Genomic DNA, 25126 nt, shown 5'->3' on the forward strand with positions numbered 1-25126 from the left:
TCTGCTCTGTTTCCGTACTCGTTTAATCAAAGGTCATGATGTGGCTTCTTTGGAATGATGAAGAAGGGCCTTCCTGTAAGGATACTGCAGTTTCAATACCAAAGTCTTTGCTGGGTTGACACAAATCACCTAAAGATATGGTTGCCTTAATGGTTAAAGTCTTTGCCTGCCATGCACAAGGTACAAGGTTTAATCCTGACCTTCAGCCAGTACCTGCATGGATTACATTTTCTTACTTTGTGGGTTTCATTCCTCTCACTGGTCCAGGTTTTTGTAAAATGTCCATATTTTTGCCAAATATTTTGATCTGCTCCACATACAATTTGTGGTTTTCTGAAAAGCCACTGAGGATTGAACTCCCTAAATAATGACCGACATTTGAATTTCTGATGTTATATCCTTCAGAAAGTGCATGCTGATGCAAAACCTGTCATTCTAGCAACCTTTTACATTTATAAGACCAATTTATAAAATCTCTCCCTATTTTTGGGCATTTTGTTGCCCCAATACTTTTGATTTTGGCCAGATTTCTTGAGCTAAGAGGTTAAGCAATATGGTGGTTTTCCTCCTCCCAAAAACATGCTAGATAGTTCCACTTTAAACTCACTCCAAAAAATTCAGCTGAGTCTTGGAACTCTGTCTTGTGCCCATCAAGGAAAAGTTGTATAGACCGACTTCTTTAGGCACATTATCTTAAGTCGTTCACATTACCTAAAACCATATAAGTGCAGTCACAGTGGTACAGTGACACTGGTACAATACGTTCTCACTAGTACTATCACAATATCATGTTGAAATGGAATACATTATGCACAAACATTTGTAGTGGAATAGCTGTATACAAGAATATGCATGAGTAAAACACAGATACTGGTATTAAAATGGCAGTTTGACAAGATGTTCATGTTGCGTTAGAAGAATGTATTCTTTAGAAGTAGTAGTAAGTGGTAAGTCGAATTTTTGTTGATGCCAATAGGGCATCTTTCTGTGGGATAAAACATAAACATTGAAAAAGGAGTATAGAGCTACCCTCTCTGCACCTTTATGTCTACAGTGTTACCTATAGATACTGTAACCTAAAGGTACTGTTTTAGAATTAAGGATATATAGATGCAACCCATTTTCAATGATGGTGACTAAGTCTGGCTTATAAAGGGGTTATCCATCTCTGCAAGGTTAAAAGTTTATTATGCATTCTAGATGTATTGATGCGGTCTGTTCTCAGTCCTTGTCTGAGCTTCCACCAAAAAGCATTATCATTTAGTAAACAATTGAAAATATGGGGACCAGGATTTTGCTGTAAATCCCCACAGATTAGGAAGAAGCACCCCGTCACTGCATAATCATTAAATCTTGGTACTCATTATACCTGTAGATGTAGTAGTAGTGTGTGCATGTTGTCTCTGACGAACTTTGAAAGTCGTTCTTGAGATGAGATCCTGCACTGTGAAAGCTTTTTATTTATTTTGAGAAGGAAAAGCTTGATCCTTTAATTGTACTCACCCTATCCACTAGAGGGCTGTGCTTTGTACCCCTTACTTAATATAATTTACTCTAGTTTCCAACCAATCCCCTATTTTTTACATGTTTATATATTTAAAAATTGTTCACGTCAGACCCCATGACATAGAGGGCCAAAGCCTGGATTGTTTAAGTTACAATTTTAGTGCAGGAGGAGCCAGGCAGGGGAGGGTAAAACTGAACAACTGATTTCAGTCGATCTTTACTGGGGTGGGAGGAGTTGTAGTTCTGGTCACTCCCTGAGTTTATAACAAGGAAGTGGAGAGTTACTTGCATTAGTAATGTGCTGCAGACAAGGGAATGTGAACTTATTGTTACCAAGCTAGTGATAGACCCTGCTGTGCATATGGGTGGGAACATTGATAAACAAAGGAACCATAGTAGGGCCTTATAGTGAAGAGGTTTGTTTAAGACAACCGCCAGGGCTGGGATTCCACACAAAGAAAAATATAACATCTTCATCTGCTGCTTGATAAAGCAGTCATAACTGACAAAGGGAATGTTACATAATTCCTACATCTGAGGGCAGTAAGAGTCCTGCCCTTAAACTAGAATGGGCTCTGATCTGGGAGAGTGAAAAACAGAACCTCAAAATTCTGAAAAGAGAGCATTCCCCACCATTCTGTGACATACATGGGAAGCAGCAGACAGAGGCATAAACTCCTCCGTGGCTGCTTCTGTAGTGGCACACACAGGTCAGTCCCTTTCCACCATTGGTAGACATATAGGTGCACGATATGCTTGGGGGGCTGGACTTGTATTCCATGAATCATTGCAATGCATTTGCTGGTTAAAACACATGGAGGGAAAAAGACAGAAGAAAAATATATGTTCATATTTATGTTTTCTCTGTATCTGTTCAGTAATTGTTGAAATATCAACCAGATGTCCATTATTTTCAGGGATGTTCCAGATTATGCCCCAGGATTTTGCTCTGTCCCTCATAAAATATGTAAAAGTGTAACAAAACAGTGAAAATTGTACTCGTAAAATCATGGCAGGTTTTGATAGTAAAGCACATATACAATTCATTTTGTTAAAATGTATTTTAGTAAAAATTATTATATTCTGTCAGTTTTATAAATGAATAATAACCAGTAATTAAAAGGCACCCTGATTTTGAGCCTTTGTACTCAACAAATGTGATAAAAGACAGAGCGTTATCTGTTACTTCTGAGGATGTAGACATGAGTGTGCAGAACTGGATGTGTTTCACCTGTAGAAGAGAAGACAATAGGACACTCATTAACAATTCCTTTTACTTTGTAATTGCACTGGTTCTGCTTTCATTTAATTCTTTAATGCTGGTTTAGTATCATTGTTAACATTATGCTTAAGAGTAAACAATGACATTTTTGGGTGGTTAGTGTATGACATCTCAACGCAGCAGCTGAGACATCTTGATTTGCCCAGGCCATTGCTCTGCCTTACTGATGTTTTGCCATTGCACAACAGGAGACAGACTGTAGTCATTCTGAATAATTATTTTTGACCTTTCACAAGTGTGAGCACACATTCTGATTGACTGAACTATGATTTATTTTACTGTCTTATGCATTCTTAAATGTTAGGTACATTTGATAGGCCTACGGACAGCAATTTCAGATGCAAATCACTTTTTATATGATTTTCAGAACAAGTTGAGGGCAGCACAGTGGATAGCATTGTAGCCTCACAGCAAGAGGTTCTCTGGTTTCATTATTGGCTGGGATACCTTCTGTACAGAATCTGCATGCCCTCCCTGTGTTTGCGTGGGTTTCCTCCCACATTCCAAAGACGTGCAGTAGGTGGATTGGACACTCTAAATTGACATTAGGTGTGAGTGTGTGGTGTGGATGAACTACTGTGGCATGGTTAGCCACCCAGTGATGTAAACCTTGGCTGTAGATGATTGTCACTTTTGAAGTGACACCCCGACCCATATGCAAAATGGGAAAAAAGGGTTGTTGATGGATTCAGAACAGGTTGATTCATTTTATCAGTCTTTTTTTGTTGTGTAACAGAGTCGAGGTCTCAGCTGCCAATGCCTCTTTTGCTGACAACCCTCATATTGCAAATATTGTCTCCTAATGATGCGTTTTTATAGGGTATAACAAACCATTGTTTAGTGAAGTATTTTAAGTAATGTTAATTTTAAAAGCTGAGCATTTAGCTGAAAGACTGAAAACTTGTGTCACTGCCTGGAGTGTGTTCTGTTTTATTGTGCAGTAGCACTCATAGACGATTTTGATTGGGTTTCTGATCATAACCAAGTTGTTGTACGCTCAATTAATGTCAGGAAATGTATCTCAAGTGGAGTAAAATGCAACTCAGTATCTATTTCAAGAACACAGACTTATTTGGTTGTGAGAGATCTTTTCATAATTCGTTGTAGAACAAAGAGCTTTACTTGGTCCATGTATTACCAGTTATAGAAAGAAAAAAATGTATAGTAGTAGAGAGGGAGGGAGAGATTCTCTGTTTCTGAAGAAACATTCCTAAGGATGCCTTTGTCTGTGGGAATGAGTCTGATGTTAGGAATTATTGAGTCAATACAAGCCTATCTTTAGAATACACCAGCTGTTTATAACTGCTAGTAACATCTAAGAGGTCAGAAAGTCAAACTTCTGTGCCCTTCACAGATTAAAAGTATTTCACACTCACAAATAGCAGAAACAACACAAATATATAAAGTCTAAGGGAACTTCTCAGTTCTGGTTCTCCATCTGTTTTTGTGGTCGTAATTTGTTTTTATATTCATGTGTATTTTTTCTTCCACTTTCTGCCAGTCAGAGCATGAAATGAGTCTAACCATTCTAATTTAGTACTTGGAAAGTCTGAAAGAAGAAAAAAAAAATCAACAGTCATATATGAAAAAGGTCAAGATGAGGGGAAGCCATGTTTGCACGGTGTACCTTAGAACACATTTAGAGTTCATAATGTCTCATAATGTAAACGTTGTGTACAGACAGTTACATGATCAGCACAGTATGTCTTGGACAGATGGAAAATATGGCCTCATATATCTTTTGTTGTATGAACTTGTTCATATTGTATTTGGGAGTTGCTTAGGTGTGCACCAGGAAAACATGTCTGATAAGAGACTTGGGTCATATCTGAGGTTGTGCTGAGAATGAGAATTGTTTACTGTCCTTGGGGTACAGTTGAATACTCAGAAAAGCATCTGTTAGAACTGTAGTAATAGTTAAAAACAGCATGCACTGGAGAACCTAAAATAAATTAACTGTATATGAAAGCAGGTCATGCTACTCAGTGACATGGGTACACATAATTTATAAAAAAAAATAAGATAGATTTTTCCTTTTCATGCATTATACATAGGTTTATAGGTAGTTACTAGGCTTGTAGTTCAAGGACCATTTAGGAGACTAACCCAAATTCCCAGTTGCCCTCAACACAGTCTGGTTAACTGATTTGCTTAAGGTCACACATTGTCACTGACATGGGGGAATGTTGCACTGCCACATGGTCAGGTTGAACCGTAAAGTTGTCTCCTTCAAAGTAAAAAATAAAACCCAAGACAGCAGGTAACCCTGGATTTGTTAGGAATTATTCCAAAGCAAACTTTTCAACCCACCCTAACCCAGGGAGCACTGCTGCCTATGCAGAATCATTCACAACATTTTTTTCAATCATGTATACATCTGCATAGGGACAGTAGTACCTACCTGAAGTAAACACAAGGCAAATGCAAAAAAAAACAAAGGCACCATTAGGCTGTATAACAAAAGGAAAAAAATCATGGCCAAAACTAGGAAATGCAATATCAAGCAAGGTAAGAACCCCTTTGTCATACTAAACAAACAACTTGAGAGAAGTCTACCAAAGCCATATTTGAAGTAAAAGTAAAAGTAACCTCCTAGGCTAAGGAGACCTACAAGACATTCTTCGGCTATGTCAGTTACACAACAATGTGCTGAACTAGTTATAAGTTGAAACAGCAATATTGAACTAGGCACATAGCAAATCTACTGGTCAGTGAATTCAGCTCCAATTTTATCCCACTTTCTTCCCCAGACACCTCTCAAAAAATACCCTCAACCATAGCTCTCCCAATTATCACTAGGGAATAGGTCCACAATATCCTCTTCAAAGCCAAATGTACTGCATTGTTTGGACCTCATAATATTTCAGGATGCCTCCTTAACAGCATGATAGGTCCTGTCTCATGTTATTAAGGATGCCTCTTTAGTAGCATGAGACAAGACCTATCAGGGCCACTCAAAGCACTATTCAATTGTAGCCTGCAAACAGACTTTGTGCCAAGTGAATGGAAGACTTCAACTCTTATTTCTCTGCACAAGGTTGGATCATTCACTGGCCAGGAAATTTCCAACCCACAATACTGATGAGCTGTATTTAGCCCTTCATGTAAGGCCATTGAAAGAATGATCATGGACATGATAAACAGTGACATAGAAAACCTCCAGACATTGGATCCAATCCATTTTGGTTTTTGTCTTGGACAGATCATACCTACTTAACCTGGTGGACTTCTTTAAGAAGGTCACCAAAGCAATGGATGATGGCAAAACGGTGTATACTGCCTACCCAAACCTGCCCAAAGCATTTGACACAATACCCCACTCGTGCGTTGTAGATAAACTCAAAAAATTAGGTATAACATCCTATGTCACTGACTGGATAGCCTGCTAGCTAATGGATAAGACACACGAGGGCAGGATAGGTGAGTCTACCTCCACAAAAAGACCAGTCACTAATGGAATCCCTCAAGGCTGGGTGTGGGGGCCACTCCTTCTTGGTGTCTACTTCTCTGAAATCAGGATGATCAATTTCACAGATGCAGTCATAGAGTCTCCCTAAGACACGAACATCCACCTGGAAGGCCTGACAAACACTTGTAACTGGTGCCAGTGTCACAGTCTAAAACTCAGTGCCAAAAATACATTATCTTTTGGAAAGACAACCATCCCTGGAAATTACTGCATTGATAATACACCCATATGAATTGACTCTATCAGGTCTTTGACCATCACATTTTTCCTGTAGTGAGAAAATCATTTTATGTTGCAGAACTTAAGCAAGGGTATGGCATCTAGATCCAGACATGTTATTGTTCCATTGTACTTGACCTTCATTTGACCAGTCGTAGAATACAATGCCACCTATGGTAGGTACCTGACCAGGTGAAACAACTGGAGCATCCACAGAGGTTCCTCACAAAAAGAATACATGGTGTAGACAACACGTCCTTTGCAGACTGCCTCAAAGCCCTATCCTTGTACTCTATTTCCTACAGACTACTGATAGGTGATCTATGTCTGGCCTTAAGCATCCTGTGATCCAGCCCTTATGGAACTGTTGCATATCTGCAAAATAAATGCCTTTAGAAACATCCAATCTATGGACGAAACCTCATCTGCAACATAAATAAGATGTTGGAGAAACAAATATGTGTTCCAGAGAATATCCCTTGTCTGGAACAAATTTTCCATCCTTGTAAAACAGAGTTCCTCCCTACACTTAATCAAGTGCAACTTGAATCAGTGGATGGGGAGTCATAAATTTACTGCTGGTTTGCGACCAAGGTTCCTATCACCCATACCTAGGCCAATACCCCCTAATAAAATGAGTAGTATGAAAATCTTTCATATACATTTAGTATATATGGTTAGGCTTAAAAAGGCCCTTTAGAGGGTCATTTGCCTAATAACTATCTATAATCCTATTACTCACTGTAACATTACTTAGATTGCTCATTTCCTGCCTAATCTTAAATTTCACTCTTTCTCCTTCTCTTGAACATTATTCTGTAAGTTTTCTTCCCACAGAGTCCACTTATTTCTATGCAGATTTATCCTTCCTTTTTCCAAAGACGCCCCTCTAGTTCTTTTATCACTTTACAGCATTCAGTAATTCTTTTACTGTTAGTTTAGCTTTTGATTTCCATTTTCTAGTAATAGCTTTTTGTCATCCAACAACGTTAAATGTAGTAGAGTCTTATTGTGTACAGGCAATTTAGTCTCTATATCCCAACTCAACAGAATAATTTCCTTAGTTAAAAAATTGATACCTGGAAATGTCTGAAAACTTCTTTGCAAGAATTTTTTTTTTAAATCTACCAAATCTTTACACCCCCCCCCCCAAAAAAAAAAAATGTGTTCCCAAGTACTCTTCTCTTTTCTATCACGCCCAACAATTGCTGTCTACATGTGTACAAATTATTTGAAGGTCTACATGTGGTATAAAATATCTATGTGCTAAAATCATAAACCTAGGGTTTGCTGCATACTTGGGCGCCTTACAAATATACTCCTTTTGCTCCTTTGTGTATTGCCTTTCTGTTCTCTTTTCACAATCTTTTGTAATATCTTCTGATCAATTCTTATAGTTAACATGTTGTTTTATATGACCTACTAATTATCCCTTTTTAGCTGCAACTTCTATTCTAGGGTCATCTATAAAATCAACTCAAGCTGGTCATTCATTTAACACTCCCATCATATTCCATTCTGGTTGTCCGTACTGTATTATGAATCCCTAGTAGAGAAGGTTGTCTCCAACCTACAACACAAGCTTCTGTTTCGCCTCATCCCATTGTAAGACTTTTCCTTTCTTAGTCATTTCCTTCCAATATCTTGGTTCCTTTGTTAAGTTTTTCCAACACATTCGAGCTTCCTCTTGCCTATTTTTTATGTCCCTACTCGAAGTCTTTCTTGTTTGTAAAATCTCCTTTCTCCATTCCTCTTTTGGCTTAGTTCTTAAAATACATTTTGGTACTTTGAAATGTAATATTCTTTGTAGTTCTTATTGTTCTCTTAAGGACCTGAATCCAAAATCCTACCCCACCCGCATTTCACTGTCATTTCCTTCACATTTGATTTGCAGTCTTCTGCTTTAGCTATGTATGTGAACCTTAACTGTATAGCTCTGAAGTATCCTTTCAAGTTTGGTAATCCCAAACCACCTTGTTGTATGGGGAAGATCAACTTATTCCACTTAGCTATTATAAATCATTTATTTATTTATTTATTAGGTATGGTTCCCAGCTTTCCCTTTGGTTGACAAAATATGCCTGACCTGTGTACAGTATTAAAGGGACTATAAGTATTTTCGTAACTTGTAATTTCTTATCCATATCCATACTCAAAAAGTTCCAACTTCGAAAATCTTATATTATTTTTTGTTTAGTCTTTTTCCACATTTCTTTAGCTGCCATAATACAATCTTTGTTAATCCAAACACCTAATTACTTCACCTTATTATGCACCCATAAGTATGGGTATTGCTGAACCAATTTGTTTATGCAGACATAGTTCTTATTAGAACAACACTCATCCATCTACCTACTTAACTGAATAAACTACTTGAAAAATCAACAAAACATCTTTATTCCTTCCACAGGGAGAGCATCAGAGTGTCTCTCTTAGATCTGCTAGCCAAAGTGACTTCATCTGGACATAATCTGTAGTAGACTGTGAAATAATTAAATTATTAGTTTGAATTTCCAGTAATCCTGCTACAATGCTACCACCTACATCCTTTACCTTTGTAAGATGTTTAACTTGTTTAACTAAATTATTTTCTGCAGACTCTATAAATAGATGGTTTTGGTGCTACCACTAAACTAAGTTTTCCACAATAGTGTCTTTGCCAGATGTTTGTTAATCAAGTAACTTCTCAACACGGGTCTTGCTCAACCGCACATCTGGCTGCTAAAGGAGGGAAAACCAGTGAGGCTTTAAAATGTAATTACATTTCACATGTTCCATTCACCCGTGGATTGGCAGATTTACTTTCAAAAGTAAGCAGCATGGCCTGCTTTACACCTCTGTCCGCTAATGAAATTAAAACTGCCTTTCCAGTGCACACCTTCACTTGCAGTCCAATATTTCAGAGCACAGTATAAACAACTGTTCCTTTGGACAGAGAGCAGTATTCATGAATGCTGATTTACGCTCATTTATTACAAAACAGTACTAGGAACACAGGTATTGCAGGCTGTATTGAATATCACTGTCTCACTGTTCAGATTTACACTGCACTTGAAATATTAGATGGATTAGAAGGTGAGAACATTTGTCTTGAAAATACTCCCATTTCTGCTGTGCGTGAAATCAGAAACCTCTCCACCTCAGCTACCCTGCTCGACAGATAACTGTGTTCCGTTCTGCAGTTTATAGTCTGCCTTGTAACATGTGCTCTTGAAATGAGCATATGTTGGTTTAACTCAGTTTTACATAATTTTGTGCTTCGTTGACTGTGTAGTGGTAATTAAATTGTTATAAATGAATAGTCACTTTTTCCTTAGGCAAACTGTTAACACCTGACTCATATTCTTCTTAGCAGCATTCATTGTTTAGGCAACATTTAAAATGTGTGCGGCATCACACTGATATTTTAAACTCTAATAAGAATTTAAGCATCTTAGTAAGCAGGAAAGTGGCTTCTTTTCTCTGTCAGTTTCACTTAAAGTTTCCTTCTGTGACAACATCAGCTGCACAAAAGGAAACATTATTTTCAAAGTCCACCAAAGGCTGCATATGCTCACAACAAATCCTGTACCAAGCTGCATTGTTTTTTGAAAATTTAAATAATGAATTAAACTGTTAGCTTAATGTAAAGGCTGATTTTCTTCTTGAGTTCACAGAACTCAGCATCAGCAACAAATGAAAAAGGTGGGCTGTATTGGCAAAGGGAAGGATAGTCAACTTCACATTTTTTCTATGCAGGTTATGTTTTTATGATGTAGTTCTTATATTTTTGCACATGTGCAACCACTGTCATGGTATTATTCCACAGTGTACTATGCCTGAAACAGAAATTTGTTCTGTAATGTACTTACCCAATTAGCAGTTGAATAAAAGCACAAATATTTTTATAAAAAAACGAGGCAGTTCTGTCAGAGTCTGTCTGTCATTAATTTGTATGAATCTGAATATTGAAGAAAGAACTGCAGGTTCTTTGACAGTCTAGAGAACATTAGGGATGAGATTGCTAACACATTTTGGTGCAACATATTACGAGTTAGGCAGGCAGCCCATTGAGGAGTGTGTGAGATTTCTACAGCTGTACCTTCATGAGCTTGCTTTTGTTTTCAAGAGTACACAGTTTTAATTTTTCTTCTTTTCATTAAGAATCAGCCCACTACATGTACAAGTGTGCTACCGCTTTGTAGTCTTTATCAACTGCAAGAGCAAAGACTTTGGAAATATTTAAGAATATGACTGCTGTATAAATCTATTTATTGGACTTTGTAGAAAGACAGTTGCCAGGTTTAATAATGATTGAGAGTAAGAAATTTGGACAAAGCAGTAAGTAATAGTTGGACAAAGGCCCAAAATAGGGACAGTTTTTAAATAATGCTCTTACAAATTTAGTAAGTTTATAGAACAACAGATTTTGTATTAGCATGAATTTCCTGAAGGGTATGAAGCCTGAACCTCAAATGCCTGTAATTTTTTTCTGATCTCAATACTTAATGATTTGCAAGAAAACCACAATTTTATGAGAAACTGACCGAAAATATGAGGCAAAAATCTGGAAAGCTGAGAAGTATGATTCAATGTAAGTTTTGTTCTGAAACCATTTTGATTCAGCAGTCTTTATCACACAGAAGTATGTTTCATTGTTTTAGGAGAAAACCCGGCTGTTAAAAAGAGAATTTTTGATTCAGACTGGCTCACCATTCTTTATCAGAACAACTTCATGTGTGTAGCTAGCCGGTTTGGAGCTGCATACATGAGGCCACTTGAATTATTTAACAGGGCATTCTTCGCGGTAACCTCTCTGAAAACAGTCACTTCGGCAAACATCCAGTCATGTTCCTCTAAAGTTAGTTTACTTCTAGAGGCTATAGTGAGGAGTGTTGCAATATCAGCTCCACCATGGTTTAAATGCTCAAGATAGTGTCGCTCATATGTCTGCACTGCACCTCTGAAATCCGAACTTTTAACATGCTAGTGTAATTTATTTATCTTAGTCAGTGGCCTATCAGGACATTACACTTGCCCGACCATCCCCCCTCCAAAAAAAAAAAAAAAACATAGTAAATGCATTCTGATACCTGCTACAATTACTGCATCATACTGCGGTAGCGTTGTCGCCTCACAGTAAGACGCTGTCCGGTTCGATTCTCAGCTAGAGCGTCTTCTGCGTGGAGACATGCGTGAATGGGCGTACCTTCATTGAAGGTTGTGCGTCAGGGCTGGTAACTCGGCACGTAAAAATCAACTACCAATCATTAGCGAACCGGAGTTCTGCTGTGGCGACCCCTAACCGGGAAAAGCCGAAAGACACAAACAAACTAGGACACATCACACCGCTGTTCTTTTGCTACTCTGACATTGGACTTACTCAAGAAGGATAGAAAGGTTTACAAAAATAGTTCCTTACTGTGGAAGTAGGAGTGCAGACTGATTCTGATGCGCCTGAAACTCTTGGATGGGCACGCGTGTGTGTGTGTGTGTGTGTATGTATATATATATATATATATATATATATATATATATATATATATATATATATATATATATGTAAAATACAGCCAGGCAAGCTGCATATTCTGTGACTGATGGTTCAGTGGGTTTAGGACACAAGTTATTTCTTACAAGATTGAAAAAGAGAGAGATTAAGTTTGCTGATGACTATATTGCCTTTGGACTTAGTCAAAGATGAAATTACTCCGTTTTTTTATTTTTCTTACCTTGTTAATAAATAAAATGATTGAATTCCAAAACACCAGTTCCTTTCATTCATCTGTCGCATTGGTACTGTTTGGATATATGGCTGATGTAATTCTACCATTTTTCTTAACTATGAGGTCTTTTTCATGTCAGCGATAATGATTTTATGAACATTGTTAGTGTTGCTAAGTATAGAACTGTATATAATTCTATATATTTATATTTGATCACATGTAATTGTTGGACTGTGCCAACTCAACTTTTTTGTGCCCCCCTGTACTTCCCCAGTTGGGACCTCCCCCGACTTATCTAGACCAACTCCAAGGTCACACTACAGAGGAGAACAAAGCAAACTCCAGTGTCAGTGAAAGTAATTTCGGTGAACAGCACTTGCTGTTTTTGCTTTCACTGAAGCTACGTTTGAAATGATTTATTCTCAAGGTAGGGTAGGCACACATCCTATGACATAAGGCAATTGCAGGCACACACACACATTGTGACCTAAGGAAGTATTGACACGCATAGTTATTTTCACTGGGTGTCCTTATTTATTATCACTCAGGGCAGACTGGGTCACCATCACCCCTCTTAACCCTTCTGTTTATCCACCCCTCCAGAGTTTCTGGACTTTTTTTTTGTCTAGAACGATTACTACAGCCAGATGAGTATAGAGTGAAACTTATTGTAGTTCACGTTATGCGTAGCTCTCGAAGTGAGACATCCAGTTCTGTTGGACTTTCTTATATCCTGATTGTAAGAGAGAGGGGGGGAGACAGAGAGAGAGAGAGAGTGTGCGTCATAGTTAGTGACATCACAGTGCCAAAGTTCTGATGAATGCTGATGTCGATAGATCAGTACAGCTGTTTGACAGTTGAGGAGAGTCTGCACCATTTTGTTTGTCATTTACAATATTAATTTCTCTTAGAATATTAAAGATATTATTGGGCATGGTCTCAGCTTTAGATCTTGAAACCAATATGCCTGGATATATGTAATATACCAGTCTTGACAGTCGCATTGGATTTATCAGTTGTGCAAGGCAAACACTACCTTAGCAACAGACATTTAATTTAAGCAGAACAAAGTTACATTTTCCTTAAATCAGTCTTCCCCCAGCCTAAAATAACAGCAGGTGCTGCACTGTTACACCTACTTCTTTACTTAGCTGTTTCATCTGTCCGCAGGTATTGTATGACTATGGCAGCCTGTTCTGTTCAATCCTTTGTTTTGTTGTACATCATTTCCATCTCCATTTGATGGATCTGTGGTGCCGACTGAAGATAAGTAAATTAAATTTGAGTTTACACTGAGTCTAGTACACAAAAGAGTTTTTAAAATGTTCAGTTACAGTTGATTCTAGCATTTGATTAGATTAATGGCTCAACTCACATACAGCATAGTGGAGAAAATTATTGCTCTTTGTTAATCTTTGTTATGTAATGAATAAGGGATTAGGAAGATCCCTTCAGTTTAGTCTTCACACTGGCGTGCCCCCCGTCCCCGTCCCAAAATACGAATCAACTAGTGTAATACATATTTACATATTGCAGTTAGTTTCACAGTTTCAAAGATAGTTTGATTTAAAAATGATGTTAGTTGACTTTGAGAATTGTTTGCAACATAATGCTGTTAAGAATATTGTTCCATCATACATAATTAGAATTTATTTTCCTGTCTGGAAATGCATTTCTTTCTAAACTATGAGTGAAAAGTCTGTTTAAGATCTTTGCTTTTGCTGGACAGCTATTGCAGTCTGTGCTGTTTCTTTACAAAATTCTGTAGCAGTGTGTGAACTGTGACCAGCAAGTGATGGGTGACAAGTAACATTGACATGTTCCTGTAACTCTTAGGAAGACATTAAGCTGGCTGCCCCTAACCTGCTAAGGAGCGTTGATAATGCCAGCTCAGTAAACCCACTAAACCAGGGCAGGTGCATGCAGTGTATTTTCTTCATGGAGGTAAAAAAAAAAACATCAAGGTGGTTGTCAGTCAGTTAAATGGACTTGGCCCGACAGTGGTTCTGAAGGAATGACTTGATTGCTGCTTTGTAGAAGTTCCAGAAGTAAGCTGTACAGAGCACTTCTGGAGTAAAACAAGAGGTGGGTAATAAGTGGAAAGCAGAAGATGACTGAAAATGAGCATGTACAGAACAGCCAGGTCATCTCAGACATGAATGTAGCAGTGCTCTGTCCATCTGCTGCAGCTGGGGGGTATGAGTGCAAAGAAGAACGTGCAGGAACTATTACAATAACTAATTCCTGTAAGGAAGTGTGTTGACACAGATAACTGGTACTAAATTGAACTCCACAGAATAGATTTCAACTGTTCTCGATTTCCCAGAATGTCTTTAATTTTGATTCATATTTTTGGTATGCTTCTCTTAAAATTTGTGGTTTTCTGTCAAATCATTGAGGACTGTAATCATTAAATTATGATAGAGATTTGACTTTCAAACTTTATATCCTTCAGAAAATGCATGCTATTGCAAAACGTGATATGCTAGCGCCTTTCCGGAGAAGGGTTCATGCCAGCTTGAATGCTCGAGTACTGTAACTGCAAAAACCTATGTTGGCATTATATCACATTTGTTCTAGGATCTTTGTGTTTTCTGTTAGTGGCTCAACAGAGCATTTCTTTGTGTTTTTCTTTCTTTCAGGTAAAAAGGGGAACTTTTCTTAGAGTAGATTACAGATGCTTAAAATCAACTCCCAAATTTCTTAGGGTGAGACGGTAAACTGAGGACTCATCTGCCTGAGTTGGTGACAGCTCAAAGATGTAAAAGATCCCATGGCACCTATCAAAAAGAGTAAAGGAAGTTCCCCATTGTCCTGGCCAAATTGTCCTAGTAATATAAATACCACCTCGTGATTGCCTTGAAAAGAGATTACTGGCCTATTGGGACTAACATGGTTAAAAGCGGTACAGGTGTAGATAAACTAGCATTACAAGTATCCCCCATAGAACACATGAAGAAAAAGTTGCAAGTTATAATGAATGAAAGAAATAAGGGCAAATCAACTGGTTCTGTTTAGGTATGATAACAGCAAATTTCTGTAGATGGCAATATGAGGAAAGTTTATCAAACCCTCTACTTATATTTGCTGAAGTGTGCATAACTGAAGGGGATGTGATAGAGGTGTACAAAAATACTGCAAGGTATGCAGAATCTTAAAAATTAAAATCGTTTGGGTATGATAAGAGCAGTGGAATGTAAAAACATGTTGAAAAAGAGGTCAAGAAAAAATAGCCTGGACTTGAGGAAAACTAATTAACTCAAAGTAAAAGCAGACTGCTGTGATATTAAATAGGAAGCGTACTTGACAAGGTTAGATACCTGACTTGCTTAGAGGGGCACCCTGAGGTATAAACTCAGAGATAACTTAGGAAGAACCTGATATGGATGGAGTCTTGCTGTCTTTACAGATGTAATTGCAAGACAGACTGCTTTGTGGGATGGAAACATGTCTGACTATAGTAAGACTTGAAATTGTTTAACTAGCTGTGCACTTAACGTTTGTAATGCATTCTGTAGTTGATACAAGCTGACATTTTATGCCTTTTTTATGCATACATTTCTCTGAAGCAGTTTTTGGAAGAGTGAATGGCAGTCTTGTTTGAAGCTTCCCTGAAACGAGTGGCAAATTGCATATTGAAAGCAATCCTATTGTGCAGTGAATTTGACAGGTCTGCATTTCATATGTTAGGCAGAGGGAAAAGTCCTGCATATTGCTGTAGTAGCAAAAGCCAGGTCTTCCCCCTAAATAGCATATTTTAATGAACAAATGTGCTTTTGTGACATCTCAATGTAAAATGTTTATTTATCCACTGCTTTTCTTTTTGTGTTATTTCTTCTCCCTTACCTCTTCAGCTGTTTTACTGCGTAGATACCTGGTACTTTTGTTTACTGTGTAGATACCTGGTACTTTTGTTTACTGTGTAGATACCTGGTACTTTTGTTTACTGTGTAGATACCTGGTACTTTTGTCATTCTTACATTCAGTCAAGCTCTGAAGCATCATCTTTAATTCAGAATTTAAATGACGGAGGAGTGATGGAGCAGCTGAATTGCAGTTAACTGTGGAAATCTGTCCGTTTTTGTGTACTCTAGCTACCACAAAGATTAGGCCTATCACCTGTTTAATCCCCAGGAGATGGACAATAGTTGTGCTGTTCCTGCAAGCAAGGATTTGCTTGGGGACTGTATCATTGTATGCAGGTTATACCAGCAGGAAAAATGACAGATTCAAAAATTCATTGATATGATGAAGATCTGGCATTCTCTCAGCACATGCAGTGTACTAGGAAAGAAATCATTCCCATATCATCAGAAGACAACACGCACAGAACACATTATGGGAGCCTGGAGAGGGACTATGGCCTAGGGCACCAGGACACTAAGTGAGGGCCTGTGAAACTGAATACTATTGTGTGTGTGTGTGTGTGTGTGTGTGTGTGTGTGTGTGTGTGTGTGTGTGTGTGTGTGTGTGTGTGTGTGTGTGTGTGTGTGTGTGTGTGTGTGTGCACATCTGATGGCAGTACAGGACAGAAGAAAAGGATTCAAAACAGTTTATTGATTGTATTTCCACAGTGTAGGTCATGGTTTCCATAGTTTGGTGAGCTAGTATACCAATACAGCAAAATATGTTTTTCACCAAATGTTAATGCAGTTAAATAGAAAACATATTGCATTTTACTGGTAAGAATCCTGTCATTTACAGCTGCACAGAAGACGTCTTGTGGAAAATGGAGGAACCCATGAATGTAATGAGTCCCCACTTGTACCCATACATTTATTTTTGCAGTTTACACTAGTCCCATGTTACTGATAGTGATGCAACTGGTTTGGAAGCTTATGTCTCAGAACAGATGCACTGAAGGCACACCTCACACTAACGTGGTAGGTGAATGGAAAATAGGTGCATTATGTAGAAGAGGAAAATGGTGCGATATGGTGCAAAACTGAACAAGAACGTAATGGAAATTTGCCTTTCAGCAGTATCTGGCAACTTGGCACCATGAAAATCTACTGCCAATCATTAGCGGACCAGAGTTCCGCTGTGGCGACTCCTAACCGGGAAAAGCCGAAAGACAACAACAACAGTGTCTCCCACTGACTGGCTAAAATAATAGCAATGGTGTAGCAATGTAAAAATGTCCAACAGAAACCAAACTACTAGAAACTATATTTATTTAATGTTTGTCAAGTAAATATAGTTTCTAGTACTTTCTGGTAGTTTTCTCTTCACATTCTGTGTTATTTATCTTGACAGATATTCTCATGTGAGATTAATCATATAATAAATAGTATTAATACATTATGTGCAGGCATCCCACTTCATCCGAGTCCCGTGCAATTCCATTTGTTTTCCTCTCCTTCCTATTGAGATTTTACAGTCCTCCTGATGTAATTTCTTTCCATCTTTCCCATTTCTGCAGGAACTTCCTATACCTTTTCACCCCTGGGCCTTTATTTCTTGTTCCTGTATTTTGCTGCTTATCACCTCATTTATGGTTAGTGATAACATTCTTGGTTACAGTTGACAAATTCCTTCAGTTTACATATGTTCTGTAGGAGAACTGGCCTTTCACCCAAGGAAGATTGTGACCTGGTAACATTCTTCATTCTGTTGTCCAGAGCTTGGTTGCTTCAGTCTACAACTGCAAACAGTGCAGTGCTGAGAAAATCACTTAACCTTTCAGTGCTTCCTGGAGCTCTTGGAAAGACGAATCTGTGTGCACTGTGCTTTAATAATTAAAAAAAGCCATCAAAGCCTTGCTGATTGGTAATTCCTGATTGATCAAGGTTTTTCCTCGGGTATCTGGGTATGCTTGTCTGAACTCTTCTTTATATGTCTCCACTGCATCTTTTCAGCAGTTTGGCAAAACCAGAAATGTGGTTCATCTGATAGCTGAACCAAAACCTGGCATCAGTGATTAAACTCTTGAAGTGTATCGATTGTCAGGACCAGATCCAGAATACAAAATTCTAGGAGAAATGTACTCTCATACCCGTTTTGGGACCTTGAGTGCACAGAATTCACCTCCCTTGCCCCACTTCCTGCAGCTCATTCTCCCCAGAGTTCTAGACCTGTACTTAGCTTTTTATCTCCATGACACTTTACACATCTGCAACCCCTTCCTCAACATACAGAGTGAAAAATAAGGCCTTTCATTCAGCTACTGCTCCCGGGTGGAATGTATGGGCTGTATTGGCAGGTGCTGTGTCCACCGCTTTCATTTTCTGTGTTGAAATTCAAGAATATTGCAGATAAAATTATAACATTCTGTATGTATTAATTTTATGTTTTAATTTTTGTATTCTTTAAGGGATAAGGCAAGGGCTAAAATCAGGTAAAGTAAACCTCCAAAACAGTTTCACTTGCATTGTTAAGAACTGCTTAATTCAGTTCAGCATCAAGGAGAACCAGAGCCTCTCCCAGAAATAAGGATGCAAGGTAGGGTATATCATGGATGGGACACTAGTCATTCAGAAATACACACACACACACACACACACACACACACACACACCTAGTGGGACATCAGTGACAAAGAAATATACTTACATAAAGAAATATAAGGGAGGACCTTCCACATACACATAAGTCTGACCAACCTCATATGGAAAACCATGGAATGACGTCATGGAACTAATCAGTCAGTACATAGGAAACCTCCAAATACTGGACTCATCTTAGTTTGGATTCAGCAAGGCAATTCATGCTTATTCAACCTGTTGGATTTTTTGAAAAGGTCACCAAAGGAATGAATGAAGGCAAAATGGTACACACCATGTACCTTGACTTGGCCATAACTTTAGACACAATTCCCCATGCAGGCATAGTAGAAAAGCTAAATAAACTGGGAGTAAACCCCCATGTCACCCACTGGATTGCCAACTGGCTGACAGGGTGCAGATAATCAAAATAGGGTGAAGTTACCCACAAAGACACCAGTTACCAGTTTAGTCCCCAAGGTTCTGTGCTGAGATTTCTCCTGCTTGGCATCTTCCTTTCTGAAATGAAAGCCAAAGGGCTGTAGCCGACTAATCTTGCAGATGACTGCAAGCTAGGAGTAGTCATTGAATCCCCAAATGACATAGCCATCCTGCAAGAAGGTTTGTCCCAAATTATATAACCAGTGCCAAAATTGTGGACTGAAACTAAATGCTAAAAATGTGTTGTTGTATCCTTTGGGAAGTCATCTACCCAAGGGAACTACCACACTCAAAGTACATCATCATCCTCAACCCCCCTGTGTCCCATTTTCTATATGGGGTCACGGTGTCATGTCACTTGTCGCCATCTCTCCCTATTCAGTGCTACTCCCCTACCTTCTTCAACACTCATGCCTGACTGTCACAGGTCTTTCACACAATCCTTCCACCTCTTTGCTGTTTGTCTTCATTTCTTCTTGCCTTCTTACTGTCTGTCCCAAATCTTCTTCACCAGATTTGTTTCTACTTTCCTGCACGTTTCCAAATCACCAAAATCTATTCTCTTTGACCTCTTGTGTAGTTGGAACTACTTTGACTTCTGTACTGATGTCCTTATTTCTTCCTCTGTCCCACAGTGTGCATCCTACCAACCATGTCAGGCACTTCATGCCCCTCACCTTGAGCTTCCTCTACTGGTCTGGCTTTACTGCCTAGGTTTCCGTACTCCACTGTAGTACTACTTTGCACACCTTACTCTTCAGCTTCTTTGTCTCATTCTTCTGTCATACACTATCCCTGACACTGTGCCAGTTGGCTTCTGCCCCACTGATTCTAGCTTTGACCTCCTCATTTAGACTTCCCTTCTACTTAATCACCTCTCCTAGATACTTGAAGCTGTTAACCTGTTGCATTGTTTTCCTGTCTCAATTTTCTTTCAGCTTCTTTTGATTTACCCCATTTGCTACCATTCCAACTGTCTTATCTGGACTCACTTTCATCCCATGTGCCTTCAGTTTTGCATTCCATTCCTCTCTCCTTTGCTGAAGTTCTTGCTGAGAATCTGCCTGTAATGCCACACCATCTGCATACAGTAACTTTGTTGACCTGTCCCCCCTGATTTGTTTGCTAATGTAGTCCATCACCATTATAAATAGCAGTGGACTCAGAGCTACAACCCTGATGCATACCCATTCCCATTGGAACCCCCCAGTAGGACACGTGTCTGTACTTGAGTCATTTGGTCCTTGTACATAGCTTGCACTAATTCTACCAATGTTTCTGGGACTTCGAACCACTGCAGGACTGCCCAAATCAGGTTTCTTCTGACCTTGTAATATACTTTCCCCAAATCTAGGAATACCCAGTTAGACTTTTTCCTCATTTCAAGCTTCTTCTCAAGTACGTGTTTCAATACAAGCATCAGGTTGGTTATGCTGCATCCTGATCTGAATCCAAACTGATCATTTCCCATCTTACTTTCTACCTCACTGAATATCTGTCAATCACCCTCTCAGAAATTTCATACAGTGTGAGAATACATCCCTAATAGTTAACACAGTTGTTCAGGAACTGGGAACAGTGACCTAACTTTTGACCAACACATGCCCATTGTTGTAAGAAAGACCTTCTGCAGTGCACAGATTATAAACAAAGTGATTGTGTATAGATCTAGAGATGTTATTGTCCTCCTTAACTCAGCCCTCAGTAGGTCAGTCATTGAATATAATGCCCCCTTTGGCATGTATCTGTTCAGACACATGCAACAACTGGAATGTCCACAGAGGTACCCTGCTAAAAGTATACAAGGTCTAAACAACATGTCCTACATGGACCACCTCAAAGCCCTGTCACTATACTTGGTATCCTACAGACTTCTGACACTTGATTCTGACATCCAAGGGTTCGTCCAACCCATTGCTTATTGATATACTGCACATCAGCAAGTCAAAAGGCATCAAAAATACTCTGTCTAAGGATCTAAACCACTTCTGCAACATCAACAGAAAGTTTTGGTGGGACAGGTATATCTTGCAGAGGGTACCGATGCTAGGGAACAGACTCCTCATCCATATAAAGCAAACTTCATCCCTCTACATATTGAAGTGCAGTTTAGATCTATGGATGGGAAACACTAAATTCACCCCAGGACTGTGTCCATACTACTAATGGACAATGGCAGCTCCTAAATGCTTTATCCCATGCATGGGTCCCCTCAAATTACCTGTGGTATGATGCCAGTTATTCTCACTAGGTGTAATATGGAATTATTAACCATGGGAGATGGAGAAGGCTAATTTACAACCAAATGAGTTAGGTTATTTTGAGCATAAAAAGGGAAAGTGGCAATGCTTAAAAGGACCTGCAAGGGCAGATAGCATAGTACTTACCAATGAACCTTCACAAGCATACGAACCTGACAGGATGGAAATGTGCATACACAACACACACACAAATCTGATGGAACAGAAGTGCATGGATATGCACATACACACACACAACCGTAGGAGCTAGTTAGAGTGGCCAGTCCAGTTTAGCAGGATGCTTGGAGAGGTAACAAGGAACAAGTGCACTAAAAGGAAATTAGTAAAGAAACTGACAGATCATGCAGATAATAGACACACAGCAACCGGAGGTCAGACTCAAACTCTGTAATGTATGTGAACAGTTTCTGTACACATATTGTGGGGGAACAGTTTCTGTATACGTATTGTGGGGGGGGGGCTAAGACATATGTGCGCCTTCATTAGAAGCTTTACTCATACTGCGTGATCATATGATGCACTCCTTATAATATTAACTAACTTTTAACATGTTTTGCCCATATTCATAGGTGCATCACAGTATCTACTGAGTCAAGTGTCAGGATACATTTTTATCCTTCTCATTCCCTGTTTGTTTGAGCTGTTTTGAAATAAAAAAAACTATAAATATTCTATTAAAACATGCCCAAAAGAAATGTATCACATCCATTGGTGATGCCAGCAAAGACATTAGTTGCACATCCGTGGTGGAGATTACATTAAATATTATGGACACACGTAATACTTTCCCTGTGCTGATGTCACTGAGATTAGTTCTAGTTTTATATTTTTTTAAACAAAAGAGTCAAAAATATTGGCAGATGGTGCAAAAATATTGTTCTGCACTTTTTGCTGTATATGCCAGGGTACAAAAGCAAGAAATTTTATAGTTTCAAGGCACTTTAAAGTAATATGTACTGTGTTAATAGCATGCATACCATACATCTGCTATTCTTTAAATAAAGCTACAGTAAATATACTGCATTTACAATTATGATAAATACTTTGTTATTATTGCTAAGCTAATATGTCATGTGTATTTAAACTAAAGTATTTGAAAATGTGAACAGTCACTTTACAAATGTATAATCAATGTATTATAGACAGATACTATACCTGTTTGTTTTTCAATTAGTCTCCCATACCTTGAGCATTGGGCTTGGTAGACCTGTTTTTTAATAAAGAATTCTCAATTTTAGCATTATCTTGAGAAGATTTCTGACCTCAGCCAGTAATACTACAGTTATTCAAGTATTCTGTATGCTGACTTTCACCAGTACAACTATTTTATTTTGTTTGACTGGCCAGTCAGACTATTACTAGCTGTACTATAGCATCTTGAGATACTGAATCTTGAGGTATTGACAAACTTCCTCACATTACATCTAATTTAAGGATCTCTTTTTTTTTCTCCTGCGTGTTTGCAGATCTTAACATCTCATAAAATACTATCTCTGTTCTTCAGCGAGGCATGTTACTGCTGCTGGAAGATTTATTTTATTTATTTTACATTTATTTACCGGGATAGTCCGACTTGGGCTAGTAGACCATTTTCAGCGGAGGCCCGGGGAGAAAAGCTCCAAAGATAGTTATATACTTAGTACATATGTTATATAAGGTAGATGCATTTACAAAACAGATATAAAACATTTAAACTTGTAATAAAAATTTAAAATAGCAAAATGAGATAAAAAAATAGTAGTATAAGTTAAACATTATTATAAGTTTTATACACAATATTACACAATGCTAGATATAATCGTTTAACATATGGCAACCAAGACAGGAAAATCAGAAGAGAAAAAAAAATGAAAATAATTTTTGTGATTGTATATCAGAACTAATAGTACAGTGGGAAGTGAAGTGTGAAAAAGGAGATTACCCAGGCATTATACAAGTGCAGAGCCAGTTACTGAGGAGGTGTTACTGATGTTGGTGGGGGTAGTGAGTATGTTTTGTGGGATTGATTTCCAGGTTTTTGCAATGTGATTGGCAAATAGTCACCAAATGAGTTACAAGATTTGTGTGTTTGTAGAAGTAGTTTGTTGGATGTGCGGAGTGTGCATGATGCATGGTAGGGTTGGACAAGGTTGATTAGTTATGGACAGACATCTGGATGATATGAGCAATTGTCAGTTGATTAAGTGTTAGAAGATGTGTTGGCTCTAGCCAATGCAGACTTCTAAGGGCAGTGCAGTGGTGGACTCTCTAGGGGAGGTTAGCAGCAAAACGAGCACTTTTGTGGTAGCAAGTCTGTAGTTTGGAAAGTTCTGATTTTCTAAGGTTGGGGAAAACACTTTTTTGTGCATTAACTGCAAAGTCAATACACATCCTTACTGGTCTTTGTGAAATGAAAAATTGAAATTACCATATGCAGGCTACAAATGAATTATCAAACATAAAAGTTTTGTACTTCAGTATTTTATGGAAAAATTACTGGAGCTGTACTCATTTCATTGTTAGAGATGCAGATATAATAAACATATTTTATATTGAATTTGTGAAACAGAACAGGTTATGACGCTTGCAATATTTCTTAGCTGGGATAAGTCAGTTTTTGCCTTTTATAGTTTCATAGTAACAACTGAGCAAGAAAAACAGCTTCTGGTACCAAAGCAGGTTTTTAAGTCTGACACCAGGTAAGACATGTGAACTTCTTCCGTACACCTACTGTTGGTAATGGCTTAATAAGGGGGAGAGACCCAGCGTGAACTGCAGTCAGAAGTTTAGTCAGACTAGTGAATACTGGGTAATGAATGCCATGATACAACCCTCTTAAAGATACATCCTACAAACTCTGCACTTTGGAGCTATAAGGCACCAACATAACCACTTGTTTCATTATACAATTCTCTGGTTTATTTTTGAATTATTATCCTAAATTGTTCTTTGTTTTATGGTCATTTTTAACATTTGTGATTTATTTTTATTTATTGGTGTATTTGTTAGTATTGTTAGGGTTCCAACATTAAAATGACTTTGAGGGTTTACTTCTTTTTCGTTTTTTTCATTTTTACTTTCAACATTTCTTAGTAATTACTTTTTGTCTGTATAGGTTTCACAGAATAAAACTTTTTTTCAAATTCCTTTTGTTGATGATGTTTTGAATTTCAGAGAAACGCATCAAACAAGAATTAAGGAAAAGGAAGCAGTAATTCCACTGCTTAGAATCTGATTATAATGTTGAGTGTTTAGGTCTGTTCCATTCCCCATGACATACAAAATATATGTATAACAATTATGTAAAGCTGGATAGGAGGTACAAGAATAAATCTGTATATTTGGTTCATTTGACATTTTGCCACTGGGGATCTGAGATGCAGCTGAGGTTCAGTAACTACACTACTGATGTATTGTAACAAAAAGTACAAAATGTATCTAGCCTTCATGTTTAGAACTGTACAGTGTGGGTATTTGGGAATGACTGACAGAACAACCTGACACAGTCATGCTCTCACACAAACATTTTAATTTGCTGTGCTAATCAGGTAGGTATTCTAAATGTTTGTATGCCTTTTAATCCATTGTCTACTGGTCATCACCCTTCTTCCAGATTTTCACCCATTTATTCCCCCTACACTGCTCTCTCATACCCTGTATCAAGTCTATCAGAGATTACTATTATATGGAGGTTAGAGCCATCTGTAAGGGTTGTCATTAAGCTAACAGTAGGAGATGGGTTATTTTCCCAGGCCTCTTGTCCCATATGGCAGCCTTCCATT

At 38.2% G+C, this 25126-nt stretch overlaps 1 protein-coding gene across 4 annotated transcripts in view; it reads left to right on the forward strand.

Moving 5' to 3' along the window:
• Nucleotides 1–25126, forward strand: part of KAZN (kazrin, periplakin interacting protein) — a 2853667-nt gene that overhangs the window by 750715 nt on the left and 2077826 nt on the right. The window lies entirely within an intron of this gene.

The sequence above is a fragment of the Protopterus annectens genome, chromosome 2.part1, assembly GCF_019279795.1.
Source record: "Protopterus annectens isolate FY-2018-M chromosome 2.part1, PAN1.0, whole genome shotgun sequence".
NCBI classification, from domain to species: domain Eukaryota; kingdom Metazoa; phylum Chordata; order Ceratodontiformes; family Protopteridae; genus Protopterus; species Protopterus annectens.